This window comes from Vespa crabro, chromosome 5, assembly GCF_910589235.1.
Source record: "Vespa crabro chromosome 5, iyVesCrab1.2, whole genome shotgun sequence".
Classification (NCBI taxonomy): domain Eukaryota; kingdom Metazoa; phylum Arthropoda; class Insecta; order Hymenoptera; family Vespidae; genus Vespa; species Vespa crabro.
The window spans coordinates 5,820,263-5,837,411 of NC_060959.1; the positions used below are offsets into that span (position 1 = coordinate 5,820,263).

The following is a 17,149-nucleotide window of genomic DNA, read 5'->3' on the forward strand; positions in this document are numbered from 1 at the left end:
TGTTGCCGAGGAGGACCCATCGAAAGTACCACCACTACCACCCTCCCACTCTCTCCTTAAACACATCCACATCGACCTCCCTTCTCGAACGTACCTACGCTGGGATTCAACCGAAGGGGTGGAGAAGACATCGAGCGAACAGAATTCGTTCTCCTCCCTTAAGATCGGCAACCTCGTTTGTCCTGTTTGTAAACAGAACGTCCACTATACCTATAGGGAGAAGTAACAGGGAGGGCTAATTTTCTTTCACGATTATGGACCCATAGATACAGTTAAACATAGAAATTATACATAATCATCGAATTATATATTATATGGAAGCTAATAGACGACGATCTCGGAATAAAAAAAAAGGATTTCTCTGATATATATATATATATATATATATATATATATATATATATATCCACATATATATGTATATATATATATATACATAGCTTGAGATTTAAGTCGCGATCTTTGTTCGTAAAGTTTCTTTGATCGGAAAACATAGAAAGGGAATAAGGATAAAGGGAGGAAAAAAGGGGTTGGACGCGTGCGCGCAGACGCATCGCACGGCCCTAAGTGGAAGGCTTCGCTTCTAATTCATATCTTCACTTTTAAGCCTAAAAGCAACGTACACCGCTTTTAGCCTTAAAAGTGAGACAAGAATAAGGGGGTTAGATTTCAAACGCCGTGCACGCAGGAGAAGTACTCTCGTTGGCTGCACGAGTGCACTTGCGGTACTTCTAAATGAAACTTCTCCGAAAGTGTGCAAAGCGCCGTATATTTCAGCGTGCATTTTCTAAAGGGTAGCGCATATTTTTCCTCTATGAACGTTATCCTCTTTTCGTACATTGTCGTTCGGATCGTCTTGTGCTCTTTCTTTCTTTTTCTCTCTATCTATCTCACTCACACATACACACACACACTCTCTCTCTCTCTCTCTATCTCACTCTCTCTCTCTCTATCTCACTCTCTCTCTCTCTCACTTTCACTCTCTCTCTCTCTCTCATTCTCTCTTTCATTCCCTCTTTTTTTTCATGAAGAACATTATCGCTCCGAAGGGAACAAATAATTCGCAGAAAATGCTAGAGTAACGAGATAAAGCGAATTCTCGGTCGAGAGTGCAACAACGTGTGTCTCGTGTGACGATTGAACGTCGAGCGATTCGATGTAACCAGAGGAATGAGAGAGAGAAAGAGAGAGAGAGAGCGAGAGAGAGAGAGAGAAAGGGAGATAGAGAGAGACTCGGATCGTCGAACTTCCGACTTAGATACGAGGCGAATGGTGACACGTTTGCTCGATAATACAGGCTCGATGTGTCGATATCACGGTCACGGTTCATCGTAACTGTTGCGCTTCGTTAATAAGGTCAATTAGAATAATGGACATGAAGCGTGATTCGAAACTGCGTAAGGGCGTAGGGTTGTTATCGGCGAGCGTGCGAGAATAATGATTACGCGTAAATTCGAGCACCGTACGATTTAGTTTACATAACGTATGAGAGATCATCAACGAGCGGATAAAAAAAAAAGGAAGAAAAAAAGGGAAAAAAAAGAAGAAAAAAGAAAAAATAACAAAAAACGAAACAAAACAAAACGAAAAAGGAAGGAGAAAAATATATCGAAACGTATAGCGACGATAAAACGTTCGTTGAAAATAAACAATGGATCGTGACTTTTATACGTCCTGTTATTTCATGACTCTCAACGAGATCTATGTATCTGTATCGAATTCTAAATCTCTGCAGTCACGGTCTCGCGCTTTAGAATCTTTCGAAAAATAATCCACATTAGAAGACGAATATACTTAATCAATATAATCGTCCTAATACATGTTCCCCCGCATACTTTGCGTAATTATTTTACGCAGCTATAATAATAATCGTAATTAATAATAATAATAATAATAATAATAATAATAATAATAATAATAATAATAATAATAATAATATTAATAATAATAATAGTAATAATAGTAATAACAATAACAACAAAAACAATAACAATAATAATAATAATAATAATAATAATAATAATAATAATAATAATAATAATAATAATAATAATAATAATAAACAGAAAAAACAAAGCGAATCGAAACAGAAAACGACATTGCAACCAAAGTGAAAAGCGGAAGATTGAACGATGAAGGAAAAAAAAAGGAAAAAAAAGAGAGGGAGAAAAAGAAAAAGAGAAAAGTGCTCCTCGATAAGCGTCCGCGACTATCTCGCGCGTAGTAATAAAACGCGTGGGCGCCAACAGTAAAAGCGGGATGGAACGTGGCATCGGTTTGATGTTACAAGAAAATGTAACCGTTGCCCCGCGGCCCCGTACTTTTCAACTGCCCTCCCAACTCTCCTCTCTCTCTCTCTCTCTTTCTCTCTCTCACCCTCTTTCATCTCTTCTTTCTCTTCTACGTTACCACCTTCTCCTTCCTCTTCTCCCTTTCTGCCCTCTACGGCATAGTGAAACTTCGTGGCAGCCCCACTGCCCTCGCTCTTTCTCCCTCTTCCGTACTCTTTCTCTCTCTCCCTCTCTCTTTCTCTCTTTCTCTCTCTTTCTCTCATATTCCCCTCTGCCCACCTCCCTTCAGGCGTGTATATTCCTGGATACAAGCGCGCTGCCCCCACCAACGTCGTCGTCACATCGCGATGGTGGTATTGATTTAAAAGTACATTCGTGTTTTCATAATGCTGTATCTGTACCGAGAGCCAAGCACTCCCCTCGCTCTCCACTCGGCCTCCCTCCTTCCCTCGAACTACCACTTTCCTTCCTTCCTTCTTACTCTCTTTCTCTTCTCCTCCCTTAACCGTACGATCCCTACCACTACTACCCGTACTGGCCGTGCAAAGATACAACTAGAAATCCCATCCCCCTTTTTCTACCTCTTCCATCCGACTATCAAGAATCGCACAGACGGCACAATCGAATCTGCGCTAATCCGTTCTCCCGATAACTCGATGCTCGCAGATTGACCGCGTGAAAGAGAGAAAGAGAGAGAAAGAGAGAAAGAGAGAGAGAGAGAGAGAGAGAAAAAAAGAGAAAGAGAGAGAGAAAGAGAGAAAGAGAGAAATAGAGATAAAGAGTATCGATGTTTCTACGTTCAACGTGAATTTTACATAGACCCGAACGATGAACGTCGACCAATCTTTTCAAATCGAGTAACGATCTAACGAGACTATTTCGTTAGAATTAAGAAGAAAAGTGAGGGATTATTTCCTACGTATGCAAATCGCGAATTTAACAAAGTACTCCGATTGTTCCTGCAATAATTAATTTTTAAAAGAGTAAAAGATAAAAATTGGAAAAATAAATTTCTGGAGAATTTGAAGTGGTAAGGGGAAAAAAGAAAAAAGAAAAAAGAAAAATATATAGAAACACGGTTTGAAACCGGTTTTCGATCCGTTGAACCGAGGGTAAGTCAGTGACAGATTGTATTATGTGCTCGAATGGACACCTTGTAAATTTATTATTACTAATCATTCGTTCATCGAATACGAAAGCGAAACAATTCTTGTTCGATCTGTTGAACGTTCGTTATTTTACCAGTAGTATAATCATTCAGCGGAAACTTCGAAGCGATAATGAGATAGATTAACGGCTATGATATTTAAGTCTCGCTAGATCACGATGCAAAGCACTTTAACTTGATAAACAATCACGATAAATAGATCTCTTAAAACGAATAAATTCGGCTATTTAGAATCTAGTGGAGCAAAAAGGTTATAATATTAAGGGAATTATTATTACGTTATTCCGAAAGGAAAAGATCGCCTTTTGAAAATAAAATATTTAATGAATTTCTATTTTTGAAAATTATTGGTTGATCTTAGAAAATATAGAAAATGAAAAATTATCATAGAAATTAATAAATGAGTTATTCAAACAATGTTAGAGAAGACTGATACGTGTACAAGTAAAGATATATATCTTCGTCCATATCTCTTTTTCTCTCTTTTTCTATACATATATATATATATATACTTGTGTATGTGTATGTCTGTATATATCTATAGATATTTATAGATATATAGATACAGAGTTTCGAGAGTTTATCGACGCTCGTCTTACTCCGCGAAAGAGCACCTGCTCGTTTTTTGCAATCGACTTTAATAAACAGCAATTACGGACTTGCATGCTGCTCCCCTCTGCGGCCGCGTCCCTCTTTCTACTCGACGTGCCGCTTTTATTCGCTTGACTTTCGTGCTGCGACAAATAAATGTTGCAATCACGAGAAATCGACGACCGCAGTTCGAAAAGATCCAGCAGGCAAGATTATACAACGGATAATACCGTGAGAGAGATGTATTATCTTGAGAAACATTGACGGCCGTTAAGTAAAAGATGTTAATAGTACTTCAGAATAGTACGTAAAATATATAAAAGTTTCTAATCATCGTTCAGGTTCATAAACATTAAAGAATATTCGAATTTGACATCCTCTCCGATCGAGAAAAGGGTGAGAGAAAGGGAGAGAGAGAGAGAGAGAAAGAGAAAGAGAGAGAGCAGTCGTTCGGCAGCCCCTCCCTTGTATGATCAAGGAGGGTTGTTCGTTGCTGGGCATTGGTGCTCCCGGAGTGGCGGAAAAATGGTGGGGATGTATGGGCGGTTTTTACTATTGATTACCGAATTAAAAACGCGCATGCATAATTCAGTGATATTGTCGACTTACAGATATTCGCGCGGAGAGTCGCCACCGTCGGCTTTAAAACAACCCCTTTTGAAATTTGATGATCCATCGTCAGATGGAGCTTCCCTAGTATATTTCCAACCCCTCGATAGATGACGCCTGTGGATGTCGAAAACAAACGAAGATACTTAACTACCCTGTAAACTACTCTTTCGATCGTGAAGGTGAAAGGGTATGACATAGAAGAGGGTTGATTTTATCTGAACAGTTATGTTACCGACATGGAAATACCGTTTGTAGTTAAAGTTAAACTTTAACGTTATAATAACAAGACATTGGTCTCTCTCTCTCTCTCTCTCTCTCTCTCTCTCTCTCTTTTCCTGTTACTTTTTACCATAGAAAAGCATTACTCTGTTCGCGCAACTAAACGTAGTCATTCGTATCGTTCTTTTCAAAGCAACTCGTTACGGGAACGTGGCAAAGAATCCGTACGAGAGAACGTGCCCTCGAGACAAATACTTGGCGAATTCTAAGGCTACCTCGTGCGAGGAAAGGTGAATACCGTGACCTGCCATGCCGTACGTTGTTTTGGCGACGGGCCAGATGTTACGCCAAAACTATCTGGCCCATTCTTCGCTAACTACTTCTTGTTTTTTCTTCCTCCCCCTCTTCTTTTTCTTTTTTCTTTCTTCTTTCTTCTTCCGTGAGTTGATCGCTCTGTTCGCTAATTTAAAAAAATATAGCGTAACGATAGCTTATTTTGTAAAGGATTGAGACACGATAATCGGTATATATGGTCGTACCCATTTTTGGAGTTACTTTGAAACGTGTGCTTATAGTTGCCCGGAGGAACAAAAATCGAATGTCTTATGTGCAAGTTCTCTCTCTTTCTCTCTTTCTCTCTCTCTCTCTCTTTCTCTCTCTCTCTCTCTCACTCTCTCTCTCTCTCTCCCTCGTTAATCTCCTTGCTTTTCTTTCGCTCTCGATCGTTCAACGACACCCAAGAAAGCTGGCGCGACGGGTGCAACGCGCGATAAGGATATGAAACGTAGGGAATGAAATGCCAGAGAGGTTTCGTACGTGTCACCGCGACTGACGCGTGGCCAACGATCGGTATTATTATGGAGAAACCGAAAATGACGAGGCGGTGCCGGGCCCACTCTGGCCAACGCACCTTTCTTATCCTTTCTTTTCCTCTCTTTCTTTTTCTTTTTCCTCTCTTTCTGTCTGTCTGTCTTTCTGCTTGTCTGTCTTTCTGTCTGTCTGTCTATCTATCTCTCTGTCTCTTTCTCTCTGGACTCTCCAATGTTATCGCTCACAATCCCGAAGAAACGATCTTGTGCGAATGCGATTTATTTCTTCCGTAGAAAGAAGCTTAGGAGAAAAGGGAAAGAAGGAACGTTCGACGGTACTCAAATGAAACTGCTAAAACGTGAATGGAATTTTATGTCGACGTTCTTGCAATTTTTTGTATTCTCTTTTTTTAATTTTTCTTTCTCCTTTTTTTTCTTTTTCTTATTTTTCTTTTTCGTTTCTTTGTCCTTTTTTTATTTTTTTTTGCTTTTCTCTTTGTTTTTATCTCCATTTCTTCGAATCCAAGATAGTGACGCGGATGATAAGACGTTCGCGAGACCCTTTGTTTCTTTTTTTCCATTATTGTAATAGTTTAAAACAAATGGTTATAGAATGCAACGGGGCAAAATTTAGCCTCGGAATCGTTTGACGCTTCTTCTGCAAAATCAGGTTATGGAAATGAACGAACCGCGTACGCATCCGCGACGTGGCCGCATTAAAGAGCCATTGAATTCAAAGTAAATCACTTAGCATTGACTTTACTAAGCGGACACAAGCTTTTTCTTCCTCTTGATTATTAACGAACCGATACGTTCTAAAATATTTTATTCGCGTTCGCGTAATGTGTACAGTATTGTGTCGTTTATATTCGACATTGAAAAATTTTTAGAAAGAATACGTATGCATGTATTCATGTACGTACGTATAACGAAATAAATAGGAACAGAAAAGAAAGATCGAAGATAATCTCAAGGAGAGATCTCTGAAGCGATGAAAAACGCGTTAGTCACGTGCTGCTTGGCTAGACACGGCCTAGACTTACGTTAGACGGGCATATTTATTAGACGGCATGCTTAGGTCAAGGTTGCTACGGTCGAAGAACGGCAACCAGTCACGCTAGTTTCCAACGGACGTTAGAACGTAAATCTCATTTTCCCACTGCCGCGTCTTCTCTTTTACAATTATCGACAAGATCAATGAATAATATTTTATATATAATTATATAAATACGCTTTATTTATATTTCAATGTAATTTTATTAATAACTAAATTATCAACGCTCGGTTCAACGTTCAACGAGTCAGACTAACGCGCATACGCATGAACGTATATTTTAACGTTTCCGGGAGCACGCAGAAAGACTATTAAACGTTATCCTTTGACATCTCGCCGAGCTAGAGAAATTCGGCAAAAGTCAAAAGGACAATTGTATACGACCGCCTTTCCTTGCTACGAACGATGGAACATACATAGTTTTAGCATAACGAGGTCGTTGGTATTCGCTTGTCTTTGTCTACCATCGCGACTTTCGGAAAGGAAATACCTCCTGTTCTTGTTCTTCCTTTCTTTTCTTTTCTTTTCTTTTCTTTTCTTTTTTTTTCTTTTATTATTTATTTATTTTTTGCTTTTTTATCTTTCTGTTTCGTTTTATTCTTCCGGTGACACTCTTATTATTTCCTAGCGCATAATTTGAACTTGGTCAATAAAAAAAGAAAAAAAAAAAAACGACGAAAAAAGAGAAAAAGAAACGATTAAAAGGAAATAAAAATAAAAAAAAAGAAAGAAAGAAAAATTGATCAAAGATCGATAACAATTCGTTGAAAGAAGTCAAAAGTCGAAGGATTATTTCGTCTCGTTCTATTTCATGAAATTAAGGAAAAAAGAGGACAGCCAATAGAAAGAGCGGAAGATGGGCGAGCGAACGAACGAACGACGAGCGAACAAGCGAACGAGCGTGTGCGCGCGCGCGCACACACGTTTTCGTACGGTCGTCTCTCCGTGGTGGACCCGTGCCAAAGGCTACTGACCCTGACCCAAGGGGCATTGCTCCTATATGGTGCGTCTCTCCGTTCCTTTTCTGTTAGATCGGCACACCGAGCCGCAAGTTAGTCACGATGATGATGAGGTGTAGTACCTACCATCCGGAGATGTTCGATAGAAAAATCAACCTTGGATCTTCCCACTCGAATTATTATTTCGTTCATAAATATTCCAAAATGTTTCTTCCATTCTATCTTCCTTTGGCTCTTTCTCTCTCTCTCTCTTTCTCTTTCTCTTTCTCTCTCTCTCTCTCTCTTTCTCTCTCTCTCTTTCTCTCTCTCTTTCTCTCTCTCTGTCTCACTCTCCATTTTACTTTTACTTTCGACATAGCTAACTAAGTGCACATAAAGGAATGTATTGTATGACGAATAATTAACATATAAATGTTAATAATATACAACATAATAATATACAACATAAAACGCAAAGAGATATTAAAATCGTAGAGTGAATTTTGATCGTCGTATTATACTCATTTGTTACACTCTGTTAAATTAATGTCAGTATCAGATAGAGTCTGAGCTTACGCGTATCGAGGAGGATACGCTTCGAATAAAGGATGGTGGTAAGTCGAGTTCACATATCGAATGAAATGAAAAACTGATAAACGATCAAAAGTTTCCCGTCACAGTCAACTACTAAGTAAAGAAGGTTCAAAAGGTTTCGTGAACACGCGAGGTACTATGGAAATATCAAAAGCAAAGGGCTCTTCCTGTAGCTTTTAATTAGATTTCACGAATAGCCTTATCCATCTACGGTATCTCAAGTACCATGAGAGAAGTGGAAATAAACCGGATGGACGTGTTCTCTTATCCGCGAGTTCTCGACGTTAAGTCGGTCGAAATGTACGAGTCAAAATTCACAAATAATAATCGGCAAGCTTAGATGTAGAGTGAATTGAAACAGTAACGTGTCACGTCTAAACAACAACGTTACACGACGTGCATCGATTGTCACAATCGCTAACGGTACGTGCCAAATTCAAAGGTTAGTCCTGTTTCACGTAACATCATTCTAATTAATGCATGATATTATTAAAAAAATATGTAATATAAAAATGGAACGTGCGATAAGATTGAAATGTAATTTACATGTTTACATTAAAATTATTTCGTAAACTCTAATGAACGCTCGTATAAACATAGATTGAAAAGAAAGAAAAAAGGAAAGAAAAAAAAACGAAATGGAAAGAAAGAGAGAGAGAGAGAGAGAAAGAAAGAAAGAGATCGTTTCGTTCCGTTCCGTTCCATTCCGTAAAAGGATCGACTAAGGTCCGTTCCTCTCGTATCTTCTCGTTTGCGAGAACTCATCCCATCCTTCCAATCCCTCCAGCCAACACCCCCTCTCTCCCCCGATCATCCTCCCCCTCAGCGAGCATCACGAGAACGCGTACTACGGCCAACGAGAAAAGGATACCACGTAGACGAGTTTTGCTGGTGTCCCATATTCCAGGCCTTTCACCTTTGGTTCGCGTCGACGGTTTGAAACTTCCAAGACGATGCCCGGGGCCGGTCTTAGGTGTGCAATATTTTGCGAGCTCAAATTCTGCTCAAACGAAATTGAAATGTATCAGAGGATAGAATAAAATCAAATGAACTTAAAATATTATTTTCAATCGAAACGAACGAACATACGATTCCTAAGATAATGGTAAAGATATTTCTAAGAAATGTAAATATTTCCTTAACCTTTATCTGTATGTGTTAACGGGTTTCTATGAAAATACGTATCGTAATATCTCGAATTCGATTACAAAGTCGCAATAGAGAACGTTCGAAAGAGATAAACTCGATGTATGTATGTAGGTAAATATTTACATTACCAGAGTTGGAGACAATCATTGTCCCAATGAATGATAATAAGTTATTGGTTAGTAGACGATCGACCATTTTTTCGATAGATAATAATGAGCGTTAGAAGGTCGTATAGATACGCGGTGAAGTCTCTCTCTCTCTCTCTCTTTCTCTCTCGTCATCCACATCATCGTCATTCGGAGATTACAACGAGAGGTTGCAGACGGTCATGCCACGACGTCGCCGAACGCTCGGCAGATATTTGCTCGCTCTAATTCGGCCTTGAGTCTAATACTCGTCATTGACCAGTGGTCGTAGACCTCGGTGAATGTTCGTTTCGCGAGAGCCTCGTTCGCCGGTTAGAAGAAACCACAGAACGGACGACGTTCCAGTATGCATGCATGCATGTATGTATGTATGTATGTATGTATGTATGTATGTATGTATGTATGTATGTATGTATGTATGTATGTATGTATTTACCTACTTAGATACTTATATATACATATATATGTATATACCTACGTTATACATATATGCTAAAAGAATAACAGCCGAGCCAGTTCTGCGCTACCTGCCGTTCGTTTGTTCATTCGTTTGAGAAAGACAGAGACAGAGAGAGAGAGAGAGAGAGAGAGAGAGAGAGAGAGACAGTGAGAGAGACTTATCGAAACGACGAGACCATTTTTCCTCCCTTTGTATCGGATCCTTCTCGATCTTTTTCTCAACGTGGACGGTCCGTGGACGGTCAACGTTTAATCTCGAAAACAATGGATCGTCTTTCAAGAACATACAATCTATTCAAGATCGAAGAGGTCTTCTTCTTCTTTGCCAAAACGCGTACGTTTCGTTTATCTTTTTCTGTGATGACGCAGAATTGGCAAGAAAGAGAGAAGAAGAGAAAAAAAAAAGAGAGAGAAAGAGAGAGAGAGAGAGAGAGAGAGAGAAAGAGAGAGAGAGAGAGAGAGAGGTCATCAGAGCACTTCCATTTTGGCGAACAAAGTAGAAGATCTGCCGACTTTGAGGACAAATAGTTTTCTCGCCCACTCATGGCGAACACGTAGGCAGCTCCGGCGCGTTGTCGTCGACGCTAGTTCAAGGTTCCTATCACAGACGGAAGTCTGGCCAGCTGTCTTTCTCTCTCTCTCTCTCTCTCTCTCTCTCTCCCTCTCTCTCTCTCTTTCTCTGTCTATCTCTTTCTCTGTCTCCTTCCTTCTTTCTGTCTCTAGTGTGTCTCGAATATCATTAGCTGAGCATGAAGGCCAGGAAGAAGGGTGAAAGGGGAGGTGTTGGAGGTGGTGCGTTGGAAATGAAAGAGGAGAAGAGAGGAGAAAGGAGAACCGACAGTGGCTCCTCAAACTACTCTTCTCACTCTGTACTCGCGCACTCGTCGACTCGTTGGGACATAAAGAGACGCCTTGTCCGTGTTTCGGCTGGCGCGATAGCGCGTTAGACGACGTCTGCACGGTAACATAGGTTAGTGACACGACGAAGGTCACCGGTAGAGAGGACTACGATAGAAAGAACGAGAGAGAGAGAGAGAAGCCCAAGCTCTCGCGATTCTCGTAGGCAACGCACGCGCGTTAGAGAACGCGTCGACGCAACGACGCCCGAGAGAGCGTATTTAGAAAGCGCGATCGCAAAATCACCGGGCGTGGCGATCGAATGCAGATGTCGATTACGATGTTAAAGATACTATCTCGAGCTTTTTTACATCTCTCGTCGCGAGAGTGTTTGCACAAAATTTATCCTTCTCCTCCTTCTCCTCCTCCTCCTCCTCCTCCTCCTCCTCCTCCTCCTCCTCCTCCTCCTCCTCCTTCGACATCGTTCGAGTTTTCTCTGAGGACAAAAGAAAAAAGCAAAAAAAAAAAGGGAAAAAGAAAAAAAATGAAAGAATTTCCAAGACTTAGAATTAATGACGTCATTTGTAAACGTCTTTCGCTTCGTACGAAAATATGTACATACGTGTACGATCATCTATATGTCGATATACATATATAGTAACTATCTCATTAAATTAATCGATTCCGAATTGATCGCGATAAATGAGACGAAAAATAAATGAAGCGTCCTTGTCTGTGGTAACAACAGACAGAGCTAGACATTACTAATACGGTTTCTTTCATTGCCTCTACTCGAGGCGTACCCCTCTGATCAAGTCGTTTTTGTCTTTTGTTAGCAGGTAACAGACGGTGGAAGGACATTCTTCGTCTAGGACTAGACACCGTTAGATCTTCCAGACGGTTGGAACGCCGGAAAGAGAGAGAGAGAGAGAGAGGAGGGAGAAAGAGGGAGAGAGAAAGCGAGAAAGAATAAACGACCTTGGTTGCTCGATCGAAGAAGACTAACTTTATCTGTCGATTTTTATCAACAAATATTTTATTTATTACTCGTAGAATGCATAATTCTTTTCTTTTTCTTTTTTTGTTTTAACTTACGTTTGTATCTACAACGTATTATAATTTCATAAGAGATATGTATTCCGATTATCATTTTCATATATCTATAAGAAGAGCACATTGGCTTTTTATTCAAACATACATACATACATATATATACACACATACATACATACATACACACACACACACACACGAATATATACTATACCAGCAAAGTAATAAACGTCGAGAAGTATCGCGATAAAAGGCGCGCGCTCACGCAGCGGGCTGCTATTAGAAAGAGTCTCGTCGTCGATGTTGCCAGAAGGCCTTAATTCGCCTGCAAATTATGTACGTCGACGGAGAAACGTTGGCGACGCATTAAAATCATTTTAACGACGCGCTCCTTTTCTACATCTTTTGTTCGGAGCAGCCAAGGTCGACGACATAAGCGCGTGTGCGCTCGTACACTCAACACTTGCACGATTAAACACTCGCACGTATGCGAGCTCATAGCGATAGAGAAAAGAAAGAAAAAGAGAGAGAGAGAGAGAGAGAGAGAGAGTAAAGGAACGAAGAAAGGAGTCCGAGCATTATTTCGTAATTCGGATTATACTTTGAGACCGTTAGGAGTTACAGACGGTCAAAGCACGGCAACAAAGTCGTTGCTGAAAGATAGAAGAAGGAGAAGGAGAAAGAAGATTCTAGCAACCTTGACTTTTCATTCCTAACGCTCTTACAACACGCGTTTGAATCTTCGAGACTTTTTATTATTCCAAACGGATTGCGCAACGCGACGTCCTTTCGATTTTGGCGCGCCAAGAAAAAACGAGTCGCGTCGACTCGCTCCACCGGAAGTCTATCTATCGAAACGAGTTTTTGTTTTTCTTTCTTTCTTTCTTTGTTTCTTTACTTATTTCTTTTTTTCTTTCTTTCTTTTTTTTTTGTATTTTGTTTTCTTTTGTTTCGTTTCGAATTTCTTTGTTGTTTATATCTTCTTCTTTTTTATAACGCTCAAAGAAATAAACAAAACTAAATTATTTAACTCATAAGCGATGTCATTCTGAACGTACTTTTATCGTCATATCGTAAATTATGAAAAAAAGAAAATAAAAGGAGAAAAGAAAAATTAGAAATAAATTCTTTTCTATTTCTTCGACTTTAATTCATTCGATGAAAATAGGAAAGCACGTGCATTCGATCAAGAGAGCTATCGAAAGTCACGTAATCGCGTTAGAATTATTTTCCTTTTTTTAAATACACATGTATGTACATATTATACTCTCATATCGAGGGATAAATTTCTTTTCTATTTTTTTTTTCCTTTTGAAAACTACTCGACAAGCCTTGCATTGCTGCTATAGCTAGTTTCACGCTATAACGATTCTTCGACGAATTCGCCGAAACGCACTTCGACCAGATGCATATATAAATGCAGCAATTACGCTACGAGCGCAACGTCTAGACGGATTAAAGTAAACAGGATGTCTCGTTCCACTCGCAGTGAGAGCCCCTTCCTAGACGAAACGCTGACACGTTCGTCGTACCGATCCATATATATATATGCGCCAAGCTTTATCGCTTTGCGGTTACGTTATCGTCTCGTTCGATGAGAGAGAAGAGAACGTACAAAAATTCATCATGACCTTTTCGTCAAATAGAAACTAAAAAAAAATCGGCAAGAATTTGAGAAATAACGGGGAAATATCAAAAGGTTCCTTTATATCCAATATTTTTAATATTATTATTATTACTATTATTATTATTATTATTATTATTATTATTATTATTATTATTATTATTATTATCAACGAATTATATAATCATTCATTTTATTTTGATTAACATATTTCGAATAGGATCAATCCTCAATGTCGATCGTTGATGCGTGCCTTCTATGATCCATGATATTTAGGATAAATTATAATCAAATTTAGGAGAAGATGGATTAAATTCAAATTTATTCCTATTCATTTTTTAAATTAACCGGGACAATTTACCATAACTATAATTTGCCACGTCATGAAACCATTTCTTTCCTCTTCAAATTCCTCGTTTCGGAACTGAAAAAAAAACGATCGGGGTCGATATTTCGTTCGTTCGTTCATTCGCCATTAATAAAGGCATCAACATTTTTTCGATCGTATGGAATGAAATCACAAAGGGAAGGAAAAAAGGATGATGCACGGAGTGCATCATGCGTAAGCGCACTCGTGCATGAAGGTTCGCCTTTCCGTTGAACTTGGCCGACTTCTCCGATGCACGCCGTGCCTATCCCCTACCATCGTACGTCCTCGTTTTCTCCTTCTAACGCACGTTCACGGTCAGACCCAAGCGTAACTCGCTTCGCTTTCTAACGCTTCGTTTAAATGGGGGGACTGTGCCAGTCTGGCGAGACACGTTACGAGGCAACATATACACATACACATACATACATGCATGTACACATGCATATACGCATACGTAAGTACATATACATATATACACATATTTATATACGTAGCATTATACGGCATACACGTTCTTCTAATCTTTTCATCCAAACACAACTGTACCAACGTTTCTATTAGAAACAAGAAGTCTTTGAAGAAGGAGAAACCTCTTGTTATTCATGGTCGATTCAACGTAATTCCTAATATTAGCTAACAAAAAGTATTTGTGTTACTATGAATGTTAGAAGGACGAGAACCCAGATCGAACTTGACCGCGTTTATTCGTCTCTCTTTATTGTTAGACCGTAGTTTCGCTCGTAACTCCGTCGAAGGACGATCTATCACTTCCGTGGCGACTCTCAGGGCCACTGTCTCGCCTTCTAACAACGAGATTCATTACCAAGGACTAGACTACGTACAAACACGTTCCCGACGTAAAGCAGACGCGATCCAGACACTAGCCAGACGCATCGAGAGGCTTCCTAACCGCCGGAAGTTTCGTCGAATGATTATTATAGTGAAATTTAGATTTTACAGACTTTGTATGCATGTATGTATTATATATATATATATATATATATATATATAATGTATAACCCGAACTGATAAACGAGATGTAAGCTGCATAATTTATTAATTATTAATCATTAATAGACGTTTCATATATTTATTTTTACTTGAATATTAAAAAATTTCATTATTTCTTTTTCCCCACATATACGAAAAGATTTTATATCATTTATCATAATGATCGAGAAAAAGAAAAAGGAAGAATAATAAAGTTAGGAAATATCAACACGAAAGATGAAGAATCATATTATTCGAATAAATTTGAATTTGAAAATGAAGCCTCCTTTTATTTTATGACCATTCAAAATCACGCGTAGAATCTTCCGCATACCATTTTTTGATATTTCTGAATCGGCCAGTCAGTCCAATTTAAAAACTTAGGTTTCCCCTGAGTTGTGCCGTAATCCAGTATCCGCTATAGTATTTACCGTTAATACAAGACACGTTGTGGTATACCGAGGTGATATTATGCGAACGTTTCTCATATAATACCCTCGAGCTATCCGAGAGGTCAGCGGAACGAAGATCAAGATGGCCCGTTACGATATTCTCAACAGCTTTTGTTCGACGAACGTCCTCACTTTTTCGCAAATTCTCATCGATTTGACGCTGAATGAAGTCTAAGACGAGATCGTCTTATCGTCGTATTTCTTATCGCGAAACGTACGAGAACTTAACTCTGGAATTAGAAAGAGATTTTAAAAGCTTCTTGCCAAAAATAAAATAAAAAAAAAGAAACAAACAAACAAAGAAGGACCAAAAAAAAAAAAGAAAAAATGCAAAAAATTATCCATTTATTCGATCATTGTCAAACGACAGATCGATCCAAACGGCACGTAAATATAATAATAAGCATTTTTATTTCCAAATAATTAACGGTGTATAAACGTAGAAGGAAAGAATTTCCTAAACTACAATGGTTATAATACCCGATGGGCTACATCCACTACTATATTTATTTCCGCCGCGGTTTACAACGCGGGTCAAGTGAATTCGCTTAAAACGAATCAACGTATCACGCTCGACTGGTCGTTTCGAGAGTCGCACGCATAAATGTTACATGAGCAAACCCGAGAAACTGGCATTAATAATTTAAGTGTCGCAACGGAAGAACTGGCTTTTGCTACATATGTATTTCTTTTTATTGTTCTGAGAGGGCTAGGAGGGAAGAGAAGAGTAGGAGGGTCATGAAGTAATAAATATCAAAGAAATATGCTAGAAAGTAATGAGTAATTCAAATTCGATAATTTGCTTTGTATGAAACCTTTTTATTGAAAATCATATTCTATTCTGTATCAACTATATTTTCTGGTTCGCAATACATATTTTTATATCATCGTATTTTATGTCTTCAAGATCGACAGCATCCGCTGCAATTCGAAACGTCATTCGTAACATAGTACTCGTTGAAATAATATTGACATAGTGCTGGCGAACGGAACAGTGGGCTCCTTGTGACTTCTAACGAAATGATAAGTTAATCTCTATCATAGTCTGTAAATACAAGTACCGGCAAATAAACGGGCACTCTTATCATTTCGTAGCGACGTCGGCTGATGATAACTTGCCCAATGCATTCTTTCGCGTTAACGAGAACCTAATTTCGCAGTTGTCGCTTATCTACTATTATCGTCATCTCCATCGCCATTGTCACTATCGTCACATCGCTGTCGTTCATCAAGATAGAGAGGAGAAAGAAAGAAACATTCGAAAATATTTATTTTATAGAATAGAACGAATTTTTCTTCTCTTCTTTCATCGTTCTTGATCCTCCCTCGTATCCTCGTTTCTCTCGTTTACGAGAAATTTAAATTTGTGGCAATTAAGAGAGTGGGCGATATTGCGCGAGAAATAAAGATAGAAAGATAAATAGAACGAGAGAGAGAGAAAGAGAGAGAGAGAGAGAGAAAGAAAGAGAGAAGAAGTGAGAGCAAGCCGGAGTTTAGCTCGAGCGCATTTATTTCGTATACTCGTGGAGTACAAGACGTAGCAATTTTATCGGAGCCGGTGGCATCGTGCACCGGCGAACCAGTAAAATATGACAGGACCATAATCACGCTCGCGCGAGCAGAAAGCGAGAGAGAGAGAGAGAGAGAGAGAGAGATAAAGAGAGGGAGAAAAAAAAGAGAGAGAGAGATAAAGAGAGGGAGAAAGAAAGAGAGAGAGAGAGAGGGAAGAAGGAGGGAAAGGTAGAGAAAGCTGCACCTAGCTCGGTCCCAAGCTTCTTGTTTCGGCCCATTGC

At 39.2% G+C, this 17,149-nt stretch overlaps 1 long non-coding RNA gene across 3 annotated transcripts in view; it reads left to right on the forward strand.

Moving 5' to 3' along the window:
* Nucleotides 1-15,800, forward strand: part of LOC124424449 — a 51,684-nt gene extending 35,884 nt beyond the window's left edge. For 2 of the 3 annotated variants that reach the window (XR_006942318.1, XR_006942320.1), the window contains exons 4-5: nucleotides 11,707-14,368; nucleotides 14,640-15,800. This is a non-coding gene — a long non-coding RNA (uncharacterized LOC124424449). Of the gene's footprint in view, nucleotides 1-11,703; nucleotides 14,369-14,639 lie in introns of all 3 variants that reach the window. The other variant, XR_006942319.1, reaches the window with a different exon arrangement.
* The last annotated feature ends 1,349 nt before the right edge of the window (nucleotides 15,801-17,149 follow it).